At 37.1% G+C, this 15,118-nt stretch overlaps 1 long non-coding RNA gene across 1 annotated transcript in view; it reads left to right on the top strand.

Annotated features, from left to right (window-relative positions):
- The window catches only part of LOC110390128, a 55,168-nt gene that overhangs the window by 26,653 nt on the left and 13,397 nt on the right, over positions 1 to 15,118 (top strand). The window contains exons 2-3 of the long non-coding RNA XR_002433582.1: positions 7,368 to 7,462; positions 7,838 to 7,930. This is a non-coding gene — a long non-coding RNA (uncharacterized LOC110390128). The remainder of the gene's footprint in view (positions 1 to 7,367; positions 7,463 to 7,837; positions 7,931 to 15,118) is intronic.

Here is a 15,118-nt window from a genome sequence, read left to right as displayed (position 1 = left end):
TTTGTGTGTGTGTGTGTATGTGCAAAACCAATAAGTCTTAAATGAGAACAGGAAAGACAGATAATTTACTTTCCTTGCCAAACTTACAAGATCACAAAATTGTGACTAGCAGCAAATTGATAGGACAAGAGTAAATCATTTAACGTTTATTCCACATATACCTATTTCAAACGGGCACTATTCATCTAGTCACAAATGGCTGTTCAGGTAGAGTTTTTGACAGGTGATGAAAATGAAAGGTAGGCTATCACCACAAAATTAGAATTTGTATATGCAACACTGAATTTTGAATAGGGTCAGTGATGACAAAATCACTGGACTTCCTATGTTTTCAGAAATATAAACCAAATGCATGGCCAAATATAAACCAAATTGTGGCCATGGATCTGACATTTTGCACAAACCACAAGTTCATTTTAGAAACAAAACTGGTGGTCCTTTTCAAGTATTTGAAGACACAATTAAATCAAAAACAGGCTGAAAAATACTTCTACTCTCTCCACATGCTTATTTACTGTGTTGAAGAGCTGCGTTTGTTGGCAAAAGTAAGGTTTTACAAAATTATGAGCTGTAGATTCAGTTGATCTTGTATACACTCACTTATACCTGGCTCTCTCAACAAATTTCTCCTTCCACAAAAAAAGGTATCACAATTAAACTGGTCAAGGAAGGTTAAATTTCAAAATGGTTTTATCTTCTTACATGAAGTATGAACATGCTCCAGATTATGATACTGTAAGCTATGCATGCATAGAGATTTTGTGCAAATATTTAAAGATAGATCTGATCTATCTTCTTCATATTTACATAATTAGTTCAAAGCCAGAACAATTAAAAAGTGATTCAGAAAAATAATGACATGGTAAGGATGTTTTAAAATGTATGCTGGGATTGTATCCTGAGCTTTCAAGAAAAAATACACAATCCGAACAACAGCAATGACAATTGTTTCCTTCAAAATTTAAACTGTAATCTAATAAGTAAGATCAGTTCACATACCATTGTCAATAATGGTCTGCAAAACAAATTCTGTCCTGATTTTTATTTCTGCAAGCACTTCAGGCTTTTGTTTCTTTATGTGTACCTACTGGGAATTTTTATACAATTGGAAAGAAGAAAATCCATACCAGTCTATTTTCTGTCAAGTTTCATGGTCCTGTATTTCATGAAGCTACAAAATATTGGTTACTGCCCCTACTGTAAGTCAATGTGAGCCTGAATCTACCAAATAATCATATTTATTGATAATAAAAGCATAGGTTTCACAGTTATTTTTTGGAAGGGTATCACATTATAATACCATTTTGGGTTTTTTTTTCTGTTTTTTTTTTTTAAATAAATAAACAAAAACAAAACAGATGAAAAATGACCGATGTGTATTTGAATAGTACTATAAATAATAAATTTGGAATGAAACAACTGATGTCAAAACATAGCAATAGGATTTCTAATACAGTTGCCAATGAAAATATTGGCTGGAGTATTTTCACTGGCAGACTAGCAGCTCCTTATATGTCATTATGAGCTTAATTTCTTCACTAAAATTCTGCACAATTAGAATGCACGTTGCACTCTAAGATGAAATCAAGAATTTACTTTGTAGTTTAACTGCAGATGTATTTGAGTCAAAAGTTTGGATAAATTTCTAACCTTTTTCAAAGCTTAGGGCGTATGGATCTGGTATTGTGGTAGTTATGTACTTCAGTGTGGTCAATGGAGACATTCTTATGGGGTTACACAGGCGTTGGATCAGGTTCTCAGTGTAATGTGAATGGACAGCAGTGCACAGAATCATAACTTTATTCATTACAAGAACAAAAATTGTAGGATTTTGCAAGGAAAAAGTGTTAGCATTGACATTTAGCTTAAAGTATAATCATATTTCCAGTTGAAGAGTTCTGTTTATAATTGTTACCATCAACAGGAAAATACCCAGTATCAAAGAAATTGAAGGATTTGGACTTTAATTTCTTGATACATCAGCTGAGCATAAAATAAAATCATGAAGAAAAAAAAGTTAATTTGCATGGTCATTAGATTAATTTATTTTTTGTAATAAATGCGTCAGTCTTTTAATTTCAGATGTAAATGGTTTGTCTCTACTCTTTATTAAGATCTTTTAACAATTATTTCCTCTTAATGAAGATTTTTTTTTCTAGTCAGATGAAAAAATAATAGTACCATATCCAGAGTCTGCTCAGAATGAAATTTATTTTGGCTTTTCTCTCATTAAGAAAACTATCCAAATCAATTTCAATCACATTTTATTCAAAAGAAATGAAACAGCAACACAAATCTCTGAAGATAAATTGTATTTGACTACACTTTAAATAGTAGTGAGTCTAGAGCCCAGTTATTAAGCTCCATCAACTGGGATTTCATAATGGAAAAAGTAGAATCATTTGTATATATGTGTGCATATAGGAATTTTAACCAGCTGCACAGAGCTAGGTAGTTAGTAGTTACATAAACTGATTTTCATCCAGATTTTTCACAGACATACATGCAGCTGAAGATCTGTACTGTTTTTCTACCTATTCTGTATGTCACAGACTGCCATCATTTTTTTGTCTGCAGCCTAGTGCTTTTACAGCAAATATAGCTAGGTATTTGTGTATTGTGCAAGTTTCCATAAAGGTTATTGTATTACAACAACTAGTTGTTCTGGGAATACCACTAAGGAAACATCATATAGAACTGGCACTATTAGTTTTTAAAAGAGAATTACTTCCACAGAGGGTATGTTAATAATAGAAACTAAGGATGTGTTGAAGGAAATATATAACTTCATGGGAACAGGTAAACAAATCCCTCTCATAACCTTTAAAGACGTACTTCATTGAACTAGTAAGATTCAGGCAGAATGACCATTAACTTCACATTGGACTGAATATTTACTTTACATGCGAAAACACTGAAACACACTGAGATGATCCTGTCAGGTGATCGGTACACACAGGTTCATGTAAATACTCAAATTTTCTGCATTTTCATTCTTCTGCAAGCTGCTCTAGGAATTCTCTCTGTCTCCCTTTCACAGGCCTGGAAATTTTGGAAACTTGAGAGAGAACAGTTCTGTAAATGTCTCCTCTCGAGGGCTGGTAAAAGTGATTCAGATCTATAGTTCTTTGCTAAAGCAATGACATGCCAAGCAAAAGCTGGGCTGTAATTTTGGTCAGCAGAAAATACTAAGAGCAGATAATATCTGTCCATTGACCTTTGGGTGGATTAGGGGAGAAAAGTTGCAAAGGCTCTGTGACTTCAGTGATGGGTAGAGAAAAATGGTCTTAAGTTTACATCACCACAAGTTTAAAAATACCATTTATTCTTTGCAAAATTCAGAAACCAAAGCACTTAGAGACTGTCATCTGTCACGTAGTCAAAAACTGGGTATAGCAAAGGTACCGCAATATCAGAATTCTGCCAAGTATTTGTGGAGCTCAGATTTAATGGACCACTTACAATGAAATGGCATTTCACTGTCTACGGTCTTTCAGCTTTCTCTTCTCATGAGAAGAGTGTTAGGAAGAGTAACATTTGAAGTGATTTTGTGACAAGACCGTTATCCTTTGGAGAGGAGACAAAAAGACATTAGGATATTTAATGATTGATACTGAGGGGACGATTTTGGATGCTCTTTCCACTGAACAAGTTTAAAATCCAAAGATAAGTAGTCAAAGAAACTGTTTTGAGTCAAGAAGCAGAAAGACTGGTGGCACCACAGACTAAGAGCAACTGGGAGCTGAGGGCGACGGCACATCAGTACAAGAATCCCAGAAGTTATGCAGCAATAGGGTTGTGTTTCTACAGCCAGGACAGCATGAAGACAGGAAAGAAGGAGATAGACAAAATTCTGTAACTGTTCAGATTCCATGATTTACCTCAAGGGAAACAGTTCCACAGATGAGGATGAGCATTTGGTGCTCTTCTTGCCCACAGCAATGACCATGGCTGGGGTGGGTTGTGGGATCTGGACATTCCAGATAAACTCAGCAACCACAAAACTAAGGGCGCAGTGGATTGGACACTGCACTCACTGCAGGAGGGTAATGGCAAGGGGTACTGTGTGATGGCAGAGTGTTTGTGCCAATGCCTTCAGTATTCACAGTCATTCTCCAATGGAACAATTCTGTGCTGTTAAACACCAACCCCTTTTACAGGCTACCTTGTTCATTAAAAAAAAAAAAAAAAGAAAAAAAAGAACTACTTGGTCCTAAATGGATATTAACCATAAATTAATCATTCAGTGGCAGTATCTATCCTTACTGAAGAAAAACTGTGAAAAAAAAAACTTATGAGATGTCAGTTGTTAAATGTCTTGTCTCCACCGTGATACCTTCTGTATTTGTATAAGTCCTTGTGTCTTGATGCAACTATGAAGATACTGCTTTTAAAGTTAGGTAATAACTCATGAAAAATATGAACTTCAGCCAAATTGAAATTACTGCTAAAAGCTAAGTTACATAATGAAGTTATATAGCCAGGAGCCAGTTCCATCTGAGAGGTCTGGGAAGGGGCAAGGCTTATCTTGTATTCACCTTCCCACCGGAGGCAAGAACAGAGAATGCTTGACAAAGAACTCTTATTTAAAGTTATAAAGGAAACAGTCCACTGGAGAAAAACTGGTCTAGATGTCTTGATAAGAAACAGCCAGTTGATGAATCCAGGGAAAAACTTTCATAGAAAGAAAAGTCTCCACAACAGAGCAGCAGGAAAGGTACAGAGATACAGTAGCAATAGCTTCAATGAAGCTGAAGAATTAAAAGTCATTTCCCAGCCAAAACATAAAGGAAGAAGCATTCAAATCCTAGAACTGCAATAGAATAAATCGTAGATGCTAGACTGGAACAGGACTTTTTCATTACACCAGAGCAAATTTTGGTCCTGTGAAAAAGAATACAGAAAACTTTTATTAATTTCAGGATGGCCTCAAATTTAGCATTAGTCCAGCCTAAGATGCCCTTCAGGAAGTGTCTTTTCAGCCTTTGCTGCCAAAATAGGTAATCCAATAGTTTACAACTACTTCAGGAAAAACAAACAAAAACAAAAAACAAACAAACAAAAAAAACCAGCCTGTTTTGCTGAATAGGCATCATCTAGCTCAGCCTCATTAGTACGTCATCCTTGTCCCTTCCACCCCACATGGCTGCAGCTCTGCAGAGGGAGCAGAGTTATGTACTTCCCATGGAACCTCTTTCCTTCCTTCTGCCTGCTTTGTGTTTCCTGCATTTCACTTGCACTTACTGTGTGTATGTAAGGGCTTTCTCCGTCTCTAACTACCCATACATCTTTTTCTTGTTGCGGGACTCCCTAAGACTTTGAAGATGTAGTTATGTTTGCAAATTTCCCAGGCTTTGACAACCAACATAGTGTTCTTATTTTGAAACGAATTCTACTCTGAAGCAAATGCTGTTTTCCCATCTTTTCTCAACACAGAAAAATAGCTTGCGTTACTTTTCCCTTTGACCTTACCTTCCCATTCCTGCCCTCAAAAAATTGTGCCCAAATTTGAACAGTGTGTTTTTTTACCAATGAAAACAGAGCTTTGCTTTGGGAAAATGGGTATTGGATGTAAGCAGACCTTCGTGTCACTTCAAAATATTTTTATTTTCTTTTAATATACATAATGTGGGACAGGAGAGTAGAAACTATGCCAAGATCTGTCTTCCAGGAGATTCAACAATGGCACATTTACTGAGGCGTGTCATAGAAGGCGAGAGATGAGATAAAGAACTCTTAAGAACGCTTGGAAAAAGGCTCAAGACCTAATACTTCTGTGCTCTCTCTGTTTTCCGAGTATTCATAGATAACACCTAGGCTGTACCCCAAGCTACATACTGCATCTTTTCTCGTAGCTAAGCAGAATAGCTAACATACTCAGGCAGAAAAGGACAGTAATTATAATAACAACAATAGTAATAGTTGTGAATTTTGGTAGTTTGGCTATTTGTTTACCTGGAATATATATAATACATTCAGTTTTTCAAATATACTTCCTCTCATATATAAAAGAATAAGTGAATAAGTTAGCAATTGGCATGAATCTTCACTGGGTTAGGGTGAATGTGACTTACATAACACTTCAAGACCAATGAGCAGAGTCCTTTGGTGCACAGATAATGATCTACAGTTGTTTCACATTTTCTTCTGAGTTTGCAGTAAAAATGTTGTGAATGCTGAAGCAGTCATTTTGACAAAGACTGTAAAATTAAGCCAGAGACATCCTCCAGGAACTGGACTAGACCTAGCCTAGCTCCTGTCACATCCATAACACAGACTATTAGGTGGACCATGCAGTTTCAGTTTCAATCAAATTGTGCTGCCAGAGCAAGTGAACTCCAGATGCTATCCTTTGTGATAAGGTAAATCTACCATTGCTGCTAAACTTTGTATCCCAAATCCACTCTTATCTGTTCATTTGGTCTCAGGCTTAATTGTGAATCTGTATCTTACAAACCCACACCTGAACCACACCTGTTTATAACCTCTCTCTGTTAATGATTATCTGGCATCTTCTGTCTGATTCGGTTCCTGCTCTGGCTCTTTAACCTATTCTAAGCTTACTGTCTTGGTCTGAATCAAGCATTCATTCCAGATCGTTTGCTGAAACCCTATCTTCAGATGAAACCTCATTCTGGGCCCAAATCATCAGACTTGGCTGGAGATCCCTTTTGCTATTAGCCCTTAATCTGTGAGCGCTCCTATTCTGAGCCATAGTTGCTAGCTTAGTTTTTTTATTTTTAATTCTTTTTGTAACTGCAGACCTGCTCTCATTCACCCATCTGGTTCTATCCCTCATACATAGCTTAATCTAAAGAAGACCTAATGCAGAGTGCTTACAAAAGCCTGGCAGATATAGTTTTCACCTGCAGATCTAATTCTTAAGATTTTATTAAATAATGGAAGTCTTCCACCTAATTGTAGGAAACCAGTTCATGAATATGGAGCAGACTAGAACAGTTAGACTTGTTGATCTTACAATAGTTAACTTGTTGATCTTAGAGGTCTTTTCCAACCTAAATGACTCTATCTACTTTGCATCCAATTACTTGCTGACCAATCTTTTGGAGAATACTATATTAGACTAACTATTTTACTGCTAATGAAGGACACGTAATATATACTGAGAAATAATAGTTTTTTGGTCTGATTTAATATATTAGCCTTCTTACTTCTCAGTGCAGGAAGATTCATCTTATGGCTGTGCTGTGGTGTGCCTGATACACTCTCTGATCTTTTATGTTCAGATCCAAATCTGCACTCTCCCCAAAGAGATCTGATCTCTTTATAAAAATGCATTTAGATGTGCTAACCAAAGAAATCAACAGAATATTGATGATTCCTGTTTTTAATTCTCTTTATTGCAGTGGCTGTGTTGGAGCAGATGAATGGAAATCAAACCACCTTGCAGGTGGCAGGGGTACAAGATAATGCATAGTATTTCTTGAAAAAGGAATTTCAGGTAAACTTATCTGAACCCTTCTAAACTGCTCAAACATATCAGCAAAATTTTATTCTTTATTTTGCTTTTCACCGTACTATCGTTTTCTTAGTGCATGCCAACTTCAGGGAACAATATCAGCAATCTTGTATTGGTCTCCCAAGTCTTCAACTCCCTACTTAGTCAACATATAAAATGCTCAAGAACGTTTTCAGCTTTATAAGATATATAGTACACAAGTAATCTGATCACAAGTACCTTTTCATTGCAACCTATTGTTAAAAAAGAAGAGGTGATTAAAGATGATTTTACATCTGTTTGCATGGGGAGTTTTACAATTTATAACTTAACAGGGTGACTGTTATCAGATGAGCCTGTTCCTCCTTGCAATTTTAGGAGCTGCTGTTGCTGTGGAATCATATGCAAGAACTGAAAGTTGTAGGACATTTTCTGAAGCAGAAGCTGTACTCTTCTCTGCTCCCTTTGATTGTGAGTGAATGCAGATGTACATATTTATAGATATAGATATAGACAAAGATATGTAGATACAGACATATACATTATGTGTATCTCTATGTATAGCCTTACTTTTTTTATTGATTTTGTCAGGACAAATAACTTTCAGGTTGCATTAATTATCTTCAGTAGGAACCATGCAGTCCTGGGGAAGGCAGGCCCATGGAAAAAAGCAACAGATTTTGACTATGGATACTGAATACCTGCAAAACTACACTTTGTAGGAAGAACAGCTCTTCTCCTTAGCTGAAGTGTCTGCAAACACTTTAGTCAACTATAAGCCCGAAGAAATAGCAGGATGATTACTATAATGCAAAGGGCAATTTTAGCCAGAGCTTGGAAACCATTGTCTGCAAAGTTTTTCAGACAGCACTTACAAGTCTGATTGAAGTCTATTAGGCAAAGTAAAATACTCTATCTAAATAAACATGATAAAACTATAGCCTTCAAAAATTATTAGTACTTCCAATTTGTTGTTAAATCTTATACAAATGCAACAGAATGCACTTTTCATATTGATTTGGATGAAGAATTCCCTGGCAAAATGTTAGAATAAAGTTTGGTCTTACTGGAGTTCTACTAGTTCAGTAGGAACAAATGATGATTGTTTGTTTTTGGTTTTAATGTATGTATATCTTTAGAATTACAAAATGTCACCTGATTTTTGTAATAACTCAGTCAGCAGTAACTGTGAAATAAGATCATTAACAAAGAACAACACTGATTCCATTGCCTCTTTCCCAGCAATGGATTTTATCTGCTATCTGATTTCTTCACCATTTTCCAGCCTTAACTTCTCAGTAGATCTGATTGGGAAACCGTCCACTGTTTGTGATCCAGACATGCAGCTGGGCCATTTAGGAGGCAAACATGCCTCAGCAACATTTGCTTTTAGACGTACAGCAAGTTCTATTTTCAAATTCTAATGTAACCAGACTTAAGTGTAAATCCACATTAGTAACACCTAATTACAGCCAGAATATCTCTGCCTGAATTCTACTTGCTGTAACATTGTGCTTATGAGTTACTGTGCCCTAAGACAGGAGTTTAGAAGCCTGTGGATGGAAGGATCATAATATATTCCATATACAGAAAGTCACTTCTGTATTTAAAAGAAGCTATGACTGATGATTCAACAGAAAATGTTTCAGTAGCTTCGTAGATAAGGTAGTCGAGGGACCAAGGGAAAGGGAAAATCAACCCAAGCCAACATAAAACCAGAACATCAAACTGCTGATGGACTCTCTGCAACATCTTAGAGTAGCGAAGGGACTTGGAAAATGTTGATCATCAGGAGTACTTTCCCAGATGAAGAAGCGATAGTAGCTGGTCCCATGTGAAATGTATCAAGGCCAGTCTCTGAAGCAAAAGGACTTGAATGAAAGGTGCCCTGAGTTTAAAGAGCACAGATTGAGTCTCAAGGCAGACAGCAAACTTCATCATCCTAGGTTTTAATGTCTGCGTGAAGGACTTGCTTGCCCCCTAAATAAATGTAGTGTCATGGTTCACTTTCACCACAGCCACTGTTTTGTTCTCACAGATCTTGTGTGAAGCATTGCTGAAATATCTGTGCTGATACACTAGGCAGTATATGGGCCAAAGTACTCACTTTCTACGTTTCAGGTCATATTCAATTCTAAACTAGTCCTTGTGGCTCATCAGGCAAAAATGCTAACATTACAGATTTGTTTAAATATTTACTGACTTGCAATACAGCTGTGAGAATCACATTATCACAGAATTTCAGGGACTGAGAGGGACCTCAAGATATCACTGAGTCCAACCTCCCTGCTAAAGCAGGTACACAACAATAGGTTGCACAGGTAGGTGTCCAGATGTGTCTTGAACATCTCCATAGAAGGAGACTCCACAACCTCTCTGGACAACCTGTTCCAGCATTCTGTCACCCTTACTGTATAGAAGTTCTTCTGCATGTTTGTACAGAACTTCCTATGTACAAGTTTCAGGCCACTACTCCATGTCCTATTGCTACACACCACTGAGAAGTGCCTGACCTCATCCATTACAGAATGTCAGAATTTCAGGGAATTATCTGCTACTGCTGCTGACCAGCAAATTAAAAACTGTTTTCGTTACTTTGATGTTCCTTCATCCCAGAAATATGAAAGAATATTTCTTTACTTGATAGAGGTAGAGTTTCGGAGGAATTTCTCTGCTATTGCATTATATATACATTCCGTGAACACATCTTTCTACTTTGCTTTGCTTTTCAACAATTTCAAAAGCATATATAATCTCTTATAGTGGACAAGGATTTTTGCTAAAATAAATAAAGCAGTATCATTTCTAAAGCCATTACCTCAGACTATTGCCCCCCACCACTTCCTTTTTCACTCCCTATTGCTTTTAGCAACTAACACAAGTTCTTGCATCTTTCCATCTTTAATTCTTTTTTCTCTCACAATAATATTTTAATCAGATTTACTATTTTGGACACACGTTACCATGTGCTAAAAGTGTAAAACATGTTTTAAATGTGGAGTGCTCTCTTGAAGGGATTCATTTTCATCACAAAGGCACTGGGATGCATAGTGCTGTTAATAGAGTTGCAAGCGCTGTCTTTTCTCCCAGACCTATACCTAGAGCTAGGTACTAACTTCATCTGTGACAAAAAGATACCAAAATAAGAGTGGGAGCTAGTCCTTTCTGGAGTAACCTAGAAGCATAACTTGATACTTTGTGGAGTGAAACCATGTTACCTCATCTGACAGGACGCAGTACATGAAGCAATATAGATAACGCTTGCTTACAAGCAGACAAGTTGCCCGCCTGGTAGGTTGTATTTGGGGAAAAATCAGGAACTGCCTACCTGCCATGGAAAAACATCACCCCATCTGTTCCCACTTCGCAACACCTTCTCCATTTAGGAGGAAAAGAATTTTCACTGCTCTGAGGGAAGAAAAGCATGATAAAATCTCTCATTTTGACAGGGCAGAGAACTCAAACATATATGTAAGCAGCTCCTCTCTTTCTTCTCTGTTACACTGTGAAATAAAAAATCTTCCTTCAGACGAAGAATATACACTTTTTTGGCCAGGACAACGTTAGGGCCGGTGTGAGTCCTGAAGAGAGATGATGAAACTTTGGAGCAGAGGCTGGCAGAAGAATGACATTTCCTAGTTTTAGAATCTCCATTTCTCATTTTTTCATGACCCACCTACACTCCTTACCTCTCTGGAAGAACTTGAATGACAGTCTTCAGTCCTGTGGGATGTCCTGCACTATCTTAAGAGGGTCTTGGTGAAGCTGTTAATTTTAGGTTTTCCTTTTTTTCAAGAGTCAAGGGATAGACATATTCTGGACACATTTTGTGGTTCTACTAAGCATCTACTTCTATGTCAGTTATTGGCTCAATAGCTCTAGAAAAACTGGATCTGGAAATTCAAACACAGTAATGCAAAATAACTATATTTTTGCTGTTGCCAGCTAGAGGAAGAGAGGTGAGAACAGGTCGTCAAGAAGAGTTGGTTTATCAAAGAAAACACAGGTTTCACTTAAAGGGAAAGTTAGAGGGAAAGGGGCAGGAGAATGTGGTTTGAAATGAGAAGCTTTGGTCCCTTCCAACTTAAGCCATTCCATGAATCTGTGGAAGATGCTGTTAAAGACAGCAGAAAAAATACCAAGAGAGCCATACTGTATACGAGATACTGTTCAGGTTTAGGAAAAATGAAGGGTCAAGTGAACAGCAAAGGTTACATCAGGTTGGTGAGAAGGAGGGAAAGAAAGCATTAATACAGAGGGCTTCAAAAGAGAGACATTTTTGATGGTGGTAGGCAGTGGGAGTGGGGAGAAATGTTAGAAATGAGACAGGAAGAGAGGAAGGAATAAAAAAAACATAGTTTATGCCGACATTCATTTCCCAGTAATTACAGTGTGATGGTACTAATTTGGAGCACTTTTCATTTAGAATGTAGAATGTCAGTGCAGGATAAATTAAACCTCTGATATCTGAAAATCTTGCAAGTGGTGAATTAGAAAGTTATAGACATCTTGTGCAACCTCCCTGGGTTTCATTTGCAATATCACACCAGTTACACTTTCTATTCATAAAACACTTTTGTAAGCATTACCATTCACAAATGACCCATTCTTGGAAGATGACAAAGAGTTCATTGTATAGGGCTTTATAGGACAATTTTAACAGGTGAAAAACTTCTGCGTTCCTTTTTCATTATGTCTTAAGCACTTCTGGGAACAAGAAAGGTACTGAGTTGCTTACATACCTAACCAGTGCCACCCGATTTTGAGCCTGACAAGCTAGTTAGACCTCAGCTAAGCAAAGGGAAAATAATGCTATCATTGCTAGGACAGAAGGAAAAGCTTGCAGCTGCTATATGTGTAGGTAAATATGTGGAAAATGGCAACAGTTATATGCACCATGAAAACTGCTAGTTTATGCATCCTACCATTTCTGGTCACATCGAACTGCAAAGGGTGTGAAGTGATGATTTCAATTTAAGTAATGTATATGCATTTGGAGTGGAGCAAGCGACCATGACCATGACAATCCATCTCCTGCAGATTAATGTCTGGTGCAGGCAGGTATGTCATAAAATATGGCTTAATATGGAGAGCCTCTCTGTGTTTTCCCCATTTTCACTAATGCATTGTGTGTGCCTGTAAGAGATTCACCATAGATGTAAGGCTATTGCTTTTAAACATTGCCTCTGACCCAGATAATGTCAAATGTCTGAATACAGGCTATGCTCTTTTTAAAAAGAGCATCTTTAATATAATGCAAATGCACATTGTGGGGAAATTCCAGCTGAGAAAATGAGGCCTTATATTTCTAAAACCATATACATGTCAATAGCCCATTATTCTCCAGTTTTAAATGTAATTGCAACCCAACTTGGAAAGAATTCCAGAAATAATAAAATAAATGGAGTAGCAGTTACAGAGTCTTCCAGTTATTTCATGCTCTCTTCTGCTCTGCAAAGAGAAAAAAAAAAAGATTTAAAAAAAGGAAAAGAAAAAAGAGGAAAAGTGAAGAGAAAGAAGTGCAGGAGAGAATGGAGTGAGGAAGGGAGGCAGAAGATAAAAGTGAAAGTCATATCCTTTTCTTTAATGTGTTATTGGAACACTCTGTGCAAAAACATGCTGGGCTCTTAAAAGGCATTACAACATCAACGCATCTGAAACTTTTGTATAAACGTATCTCAGTCCAATTTTGTATGACAAATTATTTCCAGGCAATTAAGAATATTTATAATTGTTTTCTTTGGTTGAAACTTTCTTCTATTTCCAAATATCTTTAAAGATAATGTTTCCTATAAACCCTGCACAGCCGTCATTTTGAAAGAATTCTGTCTTAGTCATGTGAACTGCTGCTTGCAACCATCTTTTTCTGATAAAATTTACCATGTGCATAGTACAGCCTTTATCTCCAGTACTGGTAAGTTTAAGGTTTCATTATTTCATTGTGGAGCTCCCCCCCCCCCCTTTTCCTTCTTGGGAGAACTCCAAGAAACAGCTTCTCCAATTAAAAAAAACGTAGATGAATATTGCAGTGGTGCTGAGCTGCAATATTTCTTTTCTTTCCCTCCTTTCTTCCCTTCTTGCTTTCTCCTCTTAGCATCAGATTTTACAGTTCTCAGTAAGTGAAACCTACATGGTTCAATTGCCTAGTCACATTTCTAGGGTAGAGAACATGCACATGGAACTTCTGAAAAAAAAGTATTGCGCTAGCAATTGCTCAAGAAGCTCAAGAATTACTATGTGATTAATCCCCTGACATACTGTTCCTCTGAATACTAAATTTAAGATACAGATGTCTGTACCATAAATATCTTGAGAAGTGTCAGAAATGGGAATTCAGTTTGTCCACAGAGGTAGTTTTGTGGAAATGGGCAATTGCAGTAAGAACTGACTTTTCTCCCTGAGTTTTCTTTTACACAAAGCCAGAAGTAGATGGTGATTTTTTTTCCTTTTCGTAATCTTTCTCTTCCCCTTCACTCAAGGGAATCTGGGGTCCTTCTATCCATCTGATGGAGGTGCAATTAATTACTTAGACCTTTCATCTTTCTTTATGTCATATTGTAAGCATAAATTCCACATTTTATCTGTTTCTCATCAAACTGCATTTCTGTCATTGTTTGTAAGCCTGAGGATAGACAAAACTGTAAAATTAACTGCGCTTCAGTTTTTAAAAGAAAAAAAACAGATAAAAACAATCTCCTCAGGACTTAGAGCCTCTGGTAGTTGATTAGTCCCTGCAGTAGGGAAAATTAAATTTTGTGGTTGAGACCCAGCATGCTTGGATGGTTTAATAATGCTGTGGCCATCATCCAATGGCTGACAACCAAGAACCGAGGTACTTTCTGTACTTTACTCCTTCGTGCAACACCTGAAAATCCTGGGGCGAATCAAACAGCAAATTAAAGCTAAAAAAAAAAGAAAGAAAAAAAAGAAAGGAACCCTCACCTGCAAAACATGTATAAAGAACTCATTTTAATGCTTTCAAGCTGAAGTCACTGGGACAGAAGCCCAGAAAAGAGCGACAAAAGTATCCTGGTAAGTTCTTAAAGCACCTTCTTAAATTTGTTGTAGCTCCAGCTATGCTTGCTGTTTTAATATATTTCTGTTTTCAATGCATGAATCAGCGAGTCAAATCTGAGTAGCTACTAAAAGCAATCAAATCACATGAAGAATTTCAAAAAGCCAAACTGGTGATTATGACTAACGGTACAAATGAAGGCTTGGCCTTCTCTAAAGTAATTGCATGAGGAAATTCTTCCCAACAGCTAAACCCAGTCCAGTGCCCAGTGTGTACTCTCAGCTACTTCTTGAGTCTTAACTGGCCAGAGTGGTGGTCTGCATGATGCTTACCTCTCCTATGCCTCAGGCCGACCATGGGAATGACTCATACCTGATGAGGAAAAAGGTGACTTTGTTACTTGGCAAATGAAAAGTCAGCTGAAATTAAATAAGCTCTGTCATTCTGAAAACAATGAGCTAGAAAGAAAGTGAAGTGGGAGGTTCAATTTGAATAATTCTATGTGGAGAAAATTCTGAAAGCAAAAAATGATATGAAGTTGCATTTCTGTGGTCTCTGTAAGGTTTTTCTACATTGTTTTTAATAAAAAACACAGGAAATTTGGATGGATGGAAAAGAGCCATACTTCAGTGCTGGGAACATGG

This window comes from Numida meleagris, chromosome Z, assembly GCF_002078875.1.
Source record: "Numida meleagris isolate 19003 breed g44 Domestic line chromosome Z, NumMel1.0, whole genome shotgun sequence".
Classification (NCBI taxonomy): domain Eukaryota; kingdom Metazoa; phylum Chordata; class Aves; order Galliformes; family Numididae; genus Numida; species Numida meleagris.
Note: the sequence above shows the minus strand (reverse complement) of the source record. Positions and strands in the feature narration are given on the sequence as shown.